This window comes from Anthonomus grandis, chromosome 17 (assembly GCF_022605725.1).
Source record: "Anthonomus grandis grandis chromosome 17, icAntGran1.3, whole genome shotgun sequence".
In the NCBI taxonomy this organism is placed as follows: Eukaryota; Metazoa; Arthropoda; class Insecta; order Coleoptera; family Curculionidae; genus Anthonomus; species Anthonomus grandis.
Genome location: NC_065562.1, coordinates 2,922,756 through 2,935,133, shown reverse-complemented (window position 1 = coordinate 2,935,133; position 12,378 = coordinate 2,922,756). Strand labels below are relative to the sequence as shown.

General features: G+C 31.8%; 1 long non-coding RNA gene across 1 annotated transcript; it reads left to right on the top strand.

Moving 5' to 3' along the window:
• The first annotated feature begins 3,462 nt into the window (after nt 1-3,462).
• LOC126746112 (uncharacterized) lies at nt 3,463-4,127 on the top strand. Its single transcript, XR_007663796.1, has 3 exons — nt 3,463-3,811; nt 3,874-3,978; nt 4,046-4,127. It is a non-coding gene; the product is annotated as an uncharacterized LOC126746112 (long non-coding RNA).
• Nucleotides 4,128-12,378: the final 8,251 nt, after the last annotated feature.

Here is a 12,378-nt window from a genome sequence, read left to right as displayed (position 1 = left end):
ATTTATGAGGATAATAATAGTATAGAAATAGAATTATACGGGGGGTTTTAAGGTTGAGGGCATAAATAAGGAAATTATTATTTATAATTATAGTAATCGTATTATTCAGGATGTTTTAAGGTTTAAGGACATTTACAAGAACGATAATATTTATAATAATAGTAATAGCAGCATAAAAGTTAGGATAAGGTATAAATATCTGGAAAAAAAATAACAGTAATAATAGTTTTATTTTAGTTAGGGTTATTTTAGCGCGGGTTGCTAAATTGGTAATAAATTTATAAAAATAGTTTACCAATTTATAAAAAAAAAGGCATTGATGCGGTGTCAAAAAAAGTGTATTTTTTGTATTTTTTTACTATATTACTGATATCACGGCTTTTATAGCTTCTATTCAATAAGTTGATAAATTTTTTTTATTTTCCATTATAATTGCCTTTCAAAATAAGAATACAAAAAAAACAAGAAACAAACCTCTTTTTCCTATCCTAATACATTGCTTCTTATGGCACCTGATCTTTCTCTTTAGATTGTGACAGTCGTATGAATCGTGGAAAAATTTGTCATAAAGCTTTTTTACTACTTTTCAAGTCGTCTTTTAACAGAAAAAAAATATTTTGAATTCGGAGCATATTCTGAAAAAATGCTCATTTTGACCCGGATTTTGTTCGAAAATCGAAAAATGCAAAGAAATAGGTTTTCCGTTAATTTTAGAGTCAAATCGATAATAATCTTTTTTAAAGGTACTCTGAAGTAGTACAGGATAAAAAATTAAAATTTTTCCATAGGGCTTATGATAATTCGATATTTATGTTTTATAGTTTTTTTCAATTTTCTCCGATTCTATGATAGCTAGAACCGATTCGTTTTGACATACGGATACCTCATAATATTCCTGAGAACTTTTGTTTGAAACAAAAAGTTATCAGACAGTTAACTTAAGAAAAAAATCATTTTCTCGAAATTTTTCGTGGGTTTTTTAATTTTCGACCAAAAAAAATTCTTTTTTTTAGTTTTTTTACTGGCAATTGCCAGTTTTCGGCTAACATTAAAATTTGTCAATAATTATCATAACAAAAAAAATGGTACCGTGGGAAAAAACCAGTTTTCTTTTGTTTTTCCCACATTTTTACTAATATCTCTTCTATAGGTTTCTTTTGTTACTAATTCTTTTCCTGTTAATTCTTTTCATATTTTATTACAATTGCTTTTCTAAATAAAAATGGAAAACAAAAAAAATCGACATAAAAACCCTGTTGTCTTATCTCAATACATAGACTCTTATAGGACCCTCTTTTCCCTTTATCTTATGGCACGTATAAATCGTGGAGAATTTACTTATTAAACTTTTCTACTAAGTTTTGAATGGCCTTTAAGGTAAAAAAAGAAATTTTGAATTTGGAGCATAATTTGAAAACGTAAATGAAATTACTTTGAAAACAGCGATTATCTGCATACTATGGTGAATACGCCATAACGTTTACCAGTACGAGAGTGAATTAATTGATAAATCTGTTTCAGCATATCCACCCTAGAGGTCGCTAGAGCATTAACATTTGTAGGGATCTGCCGCTCCAAACTAATTCTGTTTCTCTCTAAAGTTGGAGATAGGCACCCAGTTTTAGTTGTCGTTTTCAACCAGACCAGTCGATGGATGGAATCGAAGAGGTTCCAATAAGTAGAATATTAATTTATTCTAGTCGTGTGGTGTCGAGTTTTTAGTTTTGGTCGTGTGACATGTACGCCATCGCCATGATAATGTACACTTAAAGTTTTATTTTCGTCGTTGCTACGTCTTATTAATAATGCCGGTGCCTAATAGCCCCACAAATAATCGCTGTGATAATACGACGCAGACGGCCGTCGATCTGTTCCTGTTGGACCCTTGGACAAATGGACCCTCCTCGCTTCTAACTGGCGACCATGCCGACACATTAATATTTTTAGCATATTTTTTTTTATCTTGGATGGCCTTTTCAATAGAAAGGTTTACTTTACTTACACGCATGAAACCTAGACTTTTTTGTTCTTGGTTAAACCTGGCTTCTTAAGGTAGAGCCTATTCCCTTCACCAAAAATGTGGGAAAAAGAGAAAATAATATTGTCATTTGCCAATAACGACCTTTATTCTCCTTACTGTTTTTAGGCTCTAATGCTACATAACATACAATCATAATTTTCAATAAAGATATTATGTGAGTGTCTATATTTGTTATGCTTTAATACATGTTGGCCTTATCTTAATAAATTTTTTTATATATGTACATATAACTTCTGCCTATTCTATATGAACTATATAATTGTTATTTAAATAATGTATAAAACTAATTAACTTAATAAGGTTACAAAAATATTTATTACATGCCAAACCTGTATACAACTGAACTTTGTTATGACTATTTTTATATGAAAAAATTGATTCACTGAAATTGCTCATATGAAAATTAAACTTCTGCACATTTTTCTTTTACATCCTCCAATTTTTTGCAGCAAAATGAATTTCAGGCTCTGCTGTTGGTGCAAAATTGAAATCATGTCGCTTACTGGAAGTTGACACCGGCTCACCTTCTACCAAATCGTTGACAGTTTCTCTGTTTGACGTACCATGCTTCAAAGAAGTGGTCGAACTTGTACTGGGTATAAATAAGTTTGTATAGTTCAGTTCAGAGATCTATTAGAATCTTTGATGTGCCACGAATAGTCCGTGTGCCGGTGTTGCTTGTATTGTCACAAGACATGCATGTTTAAATCGCAAAATTTTATGTGGAAAAAGTCATAAAGTAATATACTAAGCGATATTTAATCATTTCATTAAATAAATAAATGTTTTAAGCATTTTTTAAAGAATTTATACATTTGATTCGAAAAATTTTACTACATGCGCCCACGTACTATTTTGTTAGACGCCTGACCTTAGTAACAGCCACTCAAGCACAGCATAAAGAAACCAGCAGTCGCACTCCGCTCGAAAATGCAAGCGAACTAATAGCATCCTTAGCCATGCCGCAGCCATGTTCTCCGGATGCCGAGCTCACTGTTTATCGAACTGTGTTCATAGGTGTATCGCCTAGTTCAGCGCCGTACTTAGTGACTATTTTGATAGCGTTTTTACAAAGCGTAGCGTTTTTTATAAAAACTTTTGTGTGTTTGTTTTGTGATTTTGATTAAAATGGCTACAGAATCGCGGGGAATGAGTCGTTGTGCGGCTGTTTTATGTAAGAACAATTCAAATAATTGTGATTTGAGTTTTTTTAGATTTCCGAGAGAATCAGAAAGGTAGGTACATAGCAATAAGTTATCATGAATATCATGATTATTATAATTTATAATAATTACTTCGTATTATATAATAGAGAAAAAACAGATCTATACAGGGTGCTTAGAATAAAATGAGGTATATGGGGGGGGATAAATATAGAAATAGAATAATCGGAAACCTTTAGAAATAAAGGGTCGGGTAAATAAAAAAAAAGTTGCGTACTTGTGTGCCCAACAATAATCCGTTTTTAGCATATTTTTAATCAGTATTTCTATGGATATACAGGATGACAACTATTTTACTACGATGTTGCGCTCGGTCGTAAATATTTTTTTTACTTTAGGGCAAGAATTTGGGCAATTGCTTCTGGCAGAGAAGATTTGATAACAAAGGAGAACCTCCATACTCTTTCTTATAAAATTTGTGGGAGGCATTTTGAAAACAAGATGTTTCTAAACGATTTACACAACAGACTACAACAAAATGCAGTGCCCACTTTATTCGCAGCGCTAGAAGGCACATCTTCAGATTCAACCAGAAAAATATGCCAAGGTAAAAATTTTGAAAAATATTTACATTGAGTATTTTAAACTAATGTTAAACATTTTCTTCAGATTTAGATGAATCTTTTCCGCATTCATCCGATATGACCTCTGTTATAACTTTTTCTCCAACGCTAGAAGACACATCTTCGCATTCAACGAAAGAATTATGTCAAGGTAAAGATGTTGAAAATATTTACATGCGATATTTATAATTAACTTTATACATGTTATTCAATGTTAGATGAAACTTTACCACAATCATCCGATGTAGCTTCTGTAGGTACTTTGTTTCCTGCACTAGAAAGCACATCTTCGCATTCAACCAAAGAAGCCAAGGTAAACATTTTGAACAATATTTACATCCGGTATTTGTAACTAACTTTATTCATTTTATTCAAATTTAGTTAAAACCTTCCCACATTCATCTGATGTGGCTTCTGTTAGTAGATCTTGCCTCGTTACTGCGCAATCCCACCAAACTCAAACGGATTTAAGTTTATCATCAAGCACTCATCAAAAAATAGGCTGAAAAGGAAGTTGAACAAATGAAGTTAGTTCAGACAGTTTGTTAGAATCCATTACTTTGGAGGATTATATAAAATTAACACATAAACTTTGCCCGTCCAAAGAGTTAGCTAATTTTATCAATATTCAAGTTAAACAAAGTTTCAAGAAACCTAAAGGTAGTAGATATTCGAACGATTTCAAACATTATTGCCTCAGTTTATATTTTACAGGACCAAAATTATACAAAAATTCTTTAAGGGCTACATTTTGTTTACCAAGTGTTAAAACTTTACAGAAATTTATCATGCACATTATTTTGCAGCCTGGGATAAATGATTTCGTTTTTCAAACCCATAAAAAAAAAGGTTAATAGTTTCCAAAAGTTAGATAAATTATGTATACTCTGTGTCGACGAGATGAGTATTAAAGCAAACCTATTTTCTAATACTAAAACAGATAAAATAATAGGTTTTGAAGAATTCGGTATTAAAAATAAAAGAGATTTCAAACCTGCTTTAGCAGCAACTGTTATAATGGTTCGAGGTTTGTGCAACAACTGGAAACAACCTATTGCCTACTATTTGGTTAATTCCACGTGTCCTGGTAAAAACTTAAAAGAAATAATTCTAAATGTCATTTCCAAATTAAATGAAATTACTTTAAGAGTGGTCGGGGGTAGTATCAGATATGGGATCAAACAATATCCAGCTGTCTAAATTGTTAAATATGTCTTCAGATTCGCCATATTTTTTCCACAATGAGTTAAAAATCGTTTTTTCTTTTTGATGTCCCTCATTTATTAAAAGCGCTCAGAAATAATTTTATGAAATACAAGTTTATTATAAATGAGGAAATCATATTATGGGAATTTATCAAAATGCTACTGGAATGAATCTTTATATTCGGTTTGGCCATCTACTACCCAGTGCAAAAGCAACTGAACAATTTGTTAGAAAAATTAATAATCTTTTCGATATGTTGAATTCATCATCGTCCACAGGACCAACAGAATATCACAAGGCCTACAACGGAGATATTGCACAAAAGAAATATCTGCTAGAGTGTTTAGACATGTTTAACAATTTGCATGTTTTAAACTGGAAAGGGGATGATATAACAAAAACAATCAAATGTGTTCATGGTTGAAAATTATCTATTAATGGAATGTTGCATTTATGGGACATATTAGAATCTAATGAAATGGGATTTTTATTGACTTGAAGAGTTAACCAGCACTGTTTAGAAAATTTTTTTGGGTCGGTAAGGCAACAAGGTGGGAACTCTGTTAATCCAACTTCCATACAGTTTATAAGGGCATTCAAAAAAAGTTTTTGTTTGGATATGATTCACTCGGGATCAGAAAAGTGTGAAAAAGATAATACCGAAATTCTTTTGAAAATTGTGGACATAAGTAATAATGACATAAATGAAGCACCAATCGATCAGCCTTCAATAGATATGCCAACGGATATTATAACTGTAATGTTCTGAAAATTTTACTCGTTATATTTGTGGATATCTTATTAAAAAATGCCTATCAATTCATTCGTGTGAAAAATGTGAAAATTACGCAAGAGAATGTGACGAAATAGATGAGAGCTCATTATTTTGTTATCTAAAAACTTACAGCCATACTGAAATTGAACCATCTGGAAGCCTCTATATGCCAAATAAAACATTTGTTCGATAGGTCTTGACATGCTTGGAAAATTTGTTTCAAAAAAATTTTGAAGACTTTTCAACTCAAGACAATATTGTGCTGAAATTAATGAATGTGTTTAATACGGTGGAGTACACACATCCCTGTCAAAGTTTTCCCTATAAATATCTTGCTAAACTATATGCAAGGCTTAGGATATATTACACAATAAAACATATAAATATTCAATTTAAGGTTCCCAATAGAAATAGAAAACTAATTATTTGGAGAAACAAGTAAATGATATATTATATATTGTTCTAAATATTATTTATTGGAATAATAATAATAATAATAATATCCTTTATTTGCCAACAAAATCGTATACAGGACGACAAAGCAACGTCATACAAAGGAGGATCTAGCTCCCATAGGGTACATTAATTTTTCTTATCTAGAATTCATAGAGGCAATATACTTATATAAACAAAATAACAAAATTTAAAATAAATATTCTAAATATCTAACACAAGTTAAAATTATTATCCAAAAGTAAAATTATAAAAACATTTAATCTGCAACCAGTGGTAAACAGCTTTTTTAAATTGGACTGTAGATTCAATGCTTCTAATATCAGCAGGTAGCATTCTATAAGCCCTGATGGCCATATAATGAGAACCTCTTTAAGCTGAATTATGCAATGGAATGCGGAGATCGCTTCTATGTCGTGTAATCATAGTCACATCCTCAGCGTACATTGCCCTATTCTCAACAAACAAATGATTGTGTCTCTTCACAAATAACACCAAGGAAGAAAAGTATAAGGAGGGAAGGGTGAGTATTTTTAGTTTGCAGAAGTAAGGTCTACAGGAAGTTCTGTAGGTCATGCCCAATAAACAACGAATGATACGCTTTTGCATTCTAAATACATCTAGAGCTCCTCTTGCAGATCCCCAGAAACAGATACCATATTGTAAGATCGACTGTACCTGTCCGAAATAAAATAGGCGAAGAGATACCTCAGACACTACATCCCTTAAACTTCTAATCAATCCGCACAAGCTAGCTAATCTGGAATAAAGGTTTTTAGTATGTTTCTCCCAATTTAAATTGGGGTCAATGTGTATTCCTAAGAATTTAATACTATTGGCTACAGGGATTGACTGCCCACCAGACCACACAAGTAGAGATTCTGAGACAATATTGGCCTTCGAAAAATTAATCAACCCCGTTTTACCAGAGTTCAAAGACAACTTACTGTCCAGACACCAGGTCCTCATGCGCTCCACTGCGGATGAGCAGCCTCGTGAAAGATCTGCCACTGTCTTCCTGGCAACTATAACTGATGTGTCGTCGATTGACAAATCATATCAGAAGGGAACAGCTCAGGCAAGCCATTGACATATAATAGGAAGAGCACAGGTTCCAAGATTGAGCCCTGAGGCATACCTCTTCCTATAATTTGGGGGCGGGAAAACGTTGGTGAGCCGGAATGTGTCACACAAACTATTTGTTCTCTTTGCTCTAGATATGAACTGAGTAATTTAGATGCTGCACCCCTGATGCCATACCGTTCCAGGATGTCCAGCAGTAAAGAATGGTCAACCGTGTCAAACGCCTTAGACAAATCGAAATACAGTCCAGCCACACTGGCCTTTCTCTCAAGATTCTCCATAATATATTGTATTGCACTATAAATGGCCATTTTCGTCGATCTTTTGGGAACGAATCCGTATTGGTGTTTATTTATTATTTGATGGTGAGTTAAATAATTCATAACTATTTGATAGATAACCCTTTCAAATACCTTCGATATGGATGGTAATACGGATACTAGCCAATAGTTGGCAATATTCGTTTTTTCTCCCTTCTTAAAAACCGGCACTACTTTTGCCCACTTAAGAGCAGAAGGAAAAATTTGGGTAGAAAGACTCTCATTGATCACATTGGAAATGGGTCCGGCTAAGTGAATCCCAACAAACTTTAAGACGAATACCGGAATTTCATCCAAGCCAGAGGAACATTTATTTGGAAGGTTCATCAATATCTTAAAGATATCCTGAGAATTAACAGGATTGAGAAATATGGTTGGATGATCATTATGCAAGTCATGTATATTGGAGTTACAGCTTTGTTGATGGTCAAGAGTAAAATGTTTAGCAAATAATTCGGTGATTAAAGCTGGGTTTTCAATGGACTGACCATCTTCCCTTAAAACAATATTGTTGTTAGTTTTATTTTTACCTGACTTAGATTTTATGATTGACCATGCCGATTTTATCTTGTTTTTTGAATTTTGGATTTTGTTATCATTTATAGACTTTTTATAAGAGGAGATATAACGTCGATATTGTTTCCTTTCATGTTTGTATGTAACGTAGTGTTCCCTAGAATTAGTATATTTGTACCAAACATAGAGATCTTTTATGTAGTTTGAATATCTTTTTATCTCTGGTGTAATCCAGGTTGGCTTCTTATTTTTCAACCTAGTCGTACATATTGGAAAAGCCAAATCAAAATAATAGAAGAGAATACGAAAGAAAGTATTATATTTTCCTTCAACTCCTTCAGCAGAATAGACCTCCTCCCATGCCTCCGACATCAGCATATTGTAAAATCGATTCATGTGTTGAGAATTTTCGTCGCTTCACAACCATACCACATTGGGGAACCTCCATCTGTCTCTTAAAAACAAAAATTTGAGCATAATGATCAGACAGATTAGAAACAAGGACTTCAGAAGATATGACAACACTTGAGTTCATATTTGTAAAGATGTTATCCAACTGAAAGGCACAGTGAGCAGTGATTCTAGTGTTGGAGTTAATGTAAGGTATTAGACCAAAGGTCTGCATTACTCCAAGCAAGGCCATCACGCCGTGATGCGTGATGCACAGTTCGTACAAACGTAAAACCTGTATAGATAAAAAAAATCCAACATCTGCGAATTTTTGTTGCTTATTAAGTACCAACTAAAATAAAAGTATTAAATTTTGCAACTCTTTTTAAGCTCAGCAACACTGTTAAAATGGCGAAAATCTAAATGTATTAATAAATTTGTAAAAAAAAAACATTGCTATAAAGTTAATGGACGCTTTACTATGGTATATTTAAGATATAAAGCCAAAGTTGCAGCTACTAAACACTATGGCAAAGTCAAATAAATGACTTTGCCAAAGTGTTTAGTGCTTTATTAATATTTTTTTGTGTAACTTTAAAGAAAAAAAATTTAACATTGTTGCAAAACTGTATACTACCTTCCAGTATTAATACCAATAGTTATGTAAATTTGCAATTATTTTCTATAACAGCAAGATATTTTTTTGCCGATTTAGAAGTTAAAAAAATATAGGTTATAAAATTTCGCTTATGGAAAATCTTACATCTAGTTCTGTTGACACTAAGAAAGATTTATCCAAATTCGAAAATCAAAATAATACGAACGGCATCAGTATATATTTCGCAAAACAGTATTAGAAGAGGGGTATGTCAAAAATTATTAATGAAGCAAAATAATTGACTTTGCCAAAGTTTTTAATAGCTGCAAATTTGGCTGTATGGCTTAAATAACATAATTAAGCATCAATTAAAGTTGCAGCAATGTAATTTTTTTTTTTTTGGATTTTTAAGGAAATTATTTATATTTCTGCCATTTTAACAGTGTTACCATATTTAAAAGAGTTGCAAAATTGTATACTTTTACTTTAGTTGGTACTTAATTAGCCAAATATTTGTCTTTATTTATTGGCCTATTTGTTTTGAAATATTAATTTATTTGTATAATTAGTTTAAATCCTTAAACTACTATGTAGTCAGATGTTAATCTAAAAGCGTTACTATACAGGGTGTTAATTAAGTATGTACCATAAATAATTTAACAAGCGATTGTTTGAGTAATTTTAAGACAAAAAGTTCATAGGAACATAGGTCCGCAAGTTCTCTGGCGGTGTTATTTATAACATTAGGGAGCTAATTTACCCCTAACATGATTAAATTTATTAGGTTCAGTGTAATCTTGAACGGGACCTGAAGAAATATTTGTGGCAAAAAAATTGGGGCACCTGAATTTTGTGCCATTTTTAATATCTTATTTGATTTACTTAAATATCTTGCTTATTTTTCGAGAAAAAAAAAGTCCACTTAATTGCATATCCCAGGATCACACAAGGAATTTGGGGAAAAGTTTCTTTTGGAATTTATTATTAACTAAGCAAGATACGAAAAAACTCCAAGAGACAAAAAAGTTTTATTTGTATAATCCACAGAACATAATAAAAATTGCGTAGAGAATTAAAGATGTAGAAATGCGATGTTTATTTTTGTTTAAATATTTTGTTAATGTATGAACTTTATTAATATTAAAAAATAAATATTTGTACTATGTAGGTATTTTTATTTTACAAGATAATAATATCTAAAAAAATGTGTAAGTCCGGCTCTAGCCAAGGCAAAAGCCGCGTGAACCGTAGCGAGTGTCAGCGGCATCCCTACTATAAGCAAATATGACGCACCTGCGTTAGTACGCATGCACCGAACTCGCTTATTCAAGCCAATGTATTTTTATTGAAGTGCGACTGCTGGTTTCTTTATGCTGTGACTCAGGCGTGAAAAGTTGCACAGGTCCGGCCTTAAAATTTATTTATATTTAAAACTTTATTATTCGGGATTTTTGGGTTTAGTTTCATTAAGTTAGAAATTCAGGATAGTTGATAGTAAGATAATATTTAATTTAAATATCAGATTTAAGTACGTAAAATGAGTTTAACCAAAAATTTTAATTTAATAAGTTTAGTTTTTAGCGCCATCAGTGGGGTGTTATTTATAACAAGTGATGAGAGAATAGGTGGTACGAATTACTTAGGCTCATTTATTTTGTGGATTAAGGCATTAAATATTTACTTTTCGACACAAAAGTGTAAAATGTTTTGGTTTGTCTTCAAATTTTATATACTTCCTTTTTTTGGGTATTGAGATTTATTTTTACTTGGTGGTGATTATTAATGGGGATTTTGGCTGCCATATTCAATATCCTTTATTATTGTTTTTTTTTTAATTAATACATATTATGATATATTATTATAATAATATACTTATGAAAACCCCCCATCTCTATATTTAGTACCAACTTCTTTTGATAAAAACTATTTATGTAGTGAGAAAAGTGGAAGTATATTATTTAAAATAAACTGTTACATTAAAAATCATTTAGCTGTCTATATATTATGCGTTTAAAAGACACAAGTTTTACTTATAAAAAAACACACTTTACATCCTAAATCCTAAATTGTTTGCCTCGTATTAAGTTATTATGCATATTAGGAGAGATTAGATAAAAATTAACAAAAATAAATGCTTATACTAAAAACTAAAAATCTTATACAAAACACTACATTTTAAGTATACTGGATCCTAAAACTACAGTGAGGATACTAAATACTTTTATAAATTTAACCACTCTTTTGAATCTGGCCAAAAAAGTTAATACAATTTTCTCAATTCTGTTTTCTTGCCATTGTTCTTCAGCAGTTTCTTCCATTAAGGAAGGAAACAGTTTCTCCATCTCCAACTTCAGATTCCAACTTCATCTCGCACATCAGCATATGGATACTAAAGCATTACATTATATATACTTTATTGTGTTAATTTTATTGCTGAAGGACAAACAGGGGCAGTAACCTGAAAAAAACAAAACTTTAAACTTGTTTCATTAATAAAAATAGGGTTTTCTTACTATGGCAAAAAAGGGACTTTTTCTCAGAGAATGGAAATCATACATCAATCATAAATGTATTATACCATGTTTTGGCTAAATAATATATGGATCTTTCTTCCTTTCAAAATTTTTTAATTTTCGTCAAACATTCTATACACCACCTGACAATTCCATTACAGCAGCTCTTTTGTTAACCATCTTAAGCTTAAATCCAAGTTTTATCAGGTATCTCCGCAAGGTTGAGACTGAGAAATGTTTGTCCCTTGCCGATAAGGTGTCTCTATGGTCAGAACCTCATTGTTTTTGTATTTAGAATACACACCTTTTCTTAGCAATTTGGCAATATCCGTGTCAAGTCCCTTTGATTGTCCTGCATCTTTCCTTTTTATTCTGCCTTTAAAGCACTACACTCATTTGTGAACTGAGGATCATTCCTTAGATTGTTATAGATATTTAGATAAATTTGTTTGGCGTCTGTACTTAAACAATTACGTTTTAAAACTGCTTGATTTTCCTCTGTAGCTTCTACTTCCCTTGCTTTTTTTTTGCTTTCTCAACACTAGAAAATGAACTACCAGAACTATGTAAGTCTAAATCACTGTCCAGATCACTCTTATTGTTTTCATCACAAATTTTATTGTCTTCTTGTACACCCACGGTCTCCATAAGCCCGCACAAACACTTTCCTCTTCATTTGCCAAATTTTCCCAGGGTC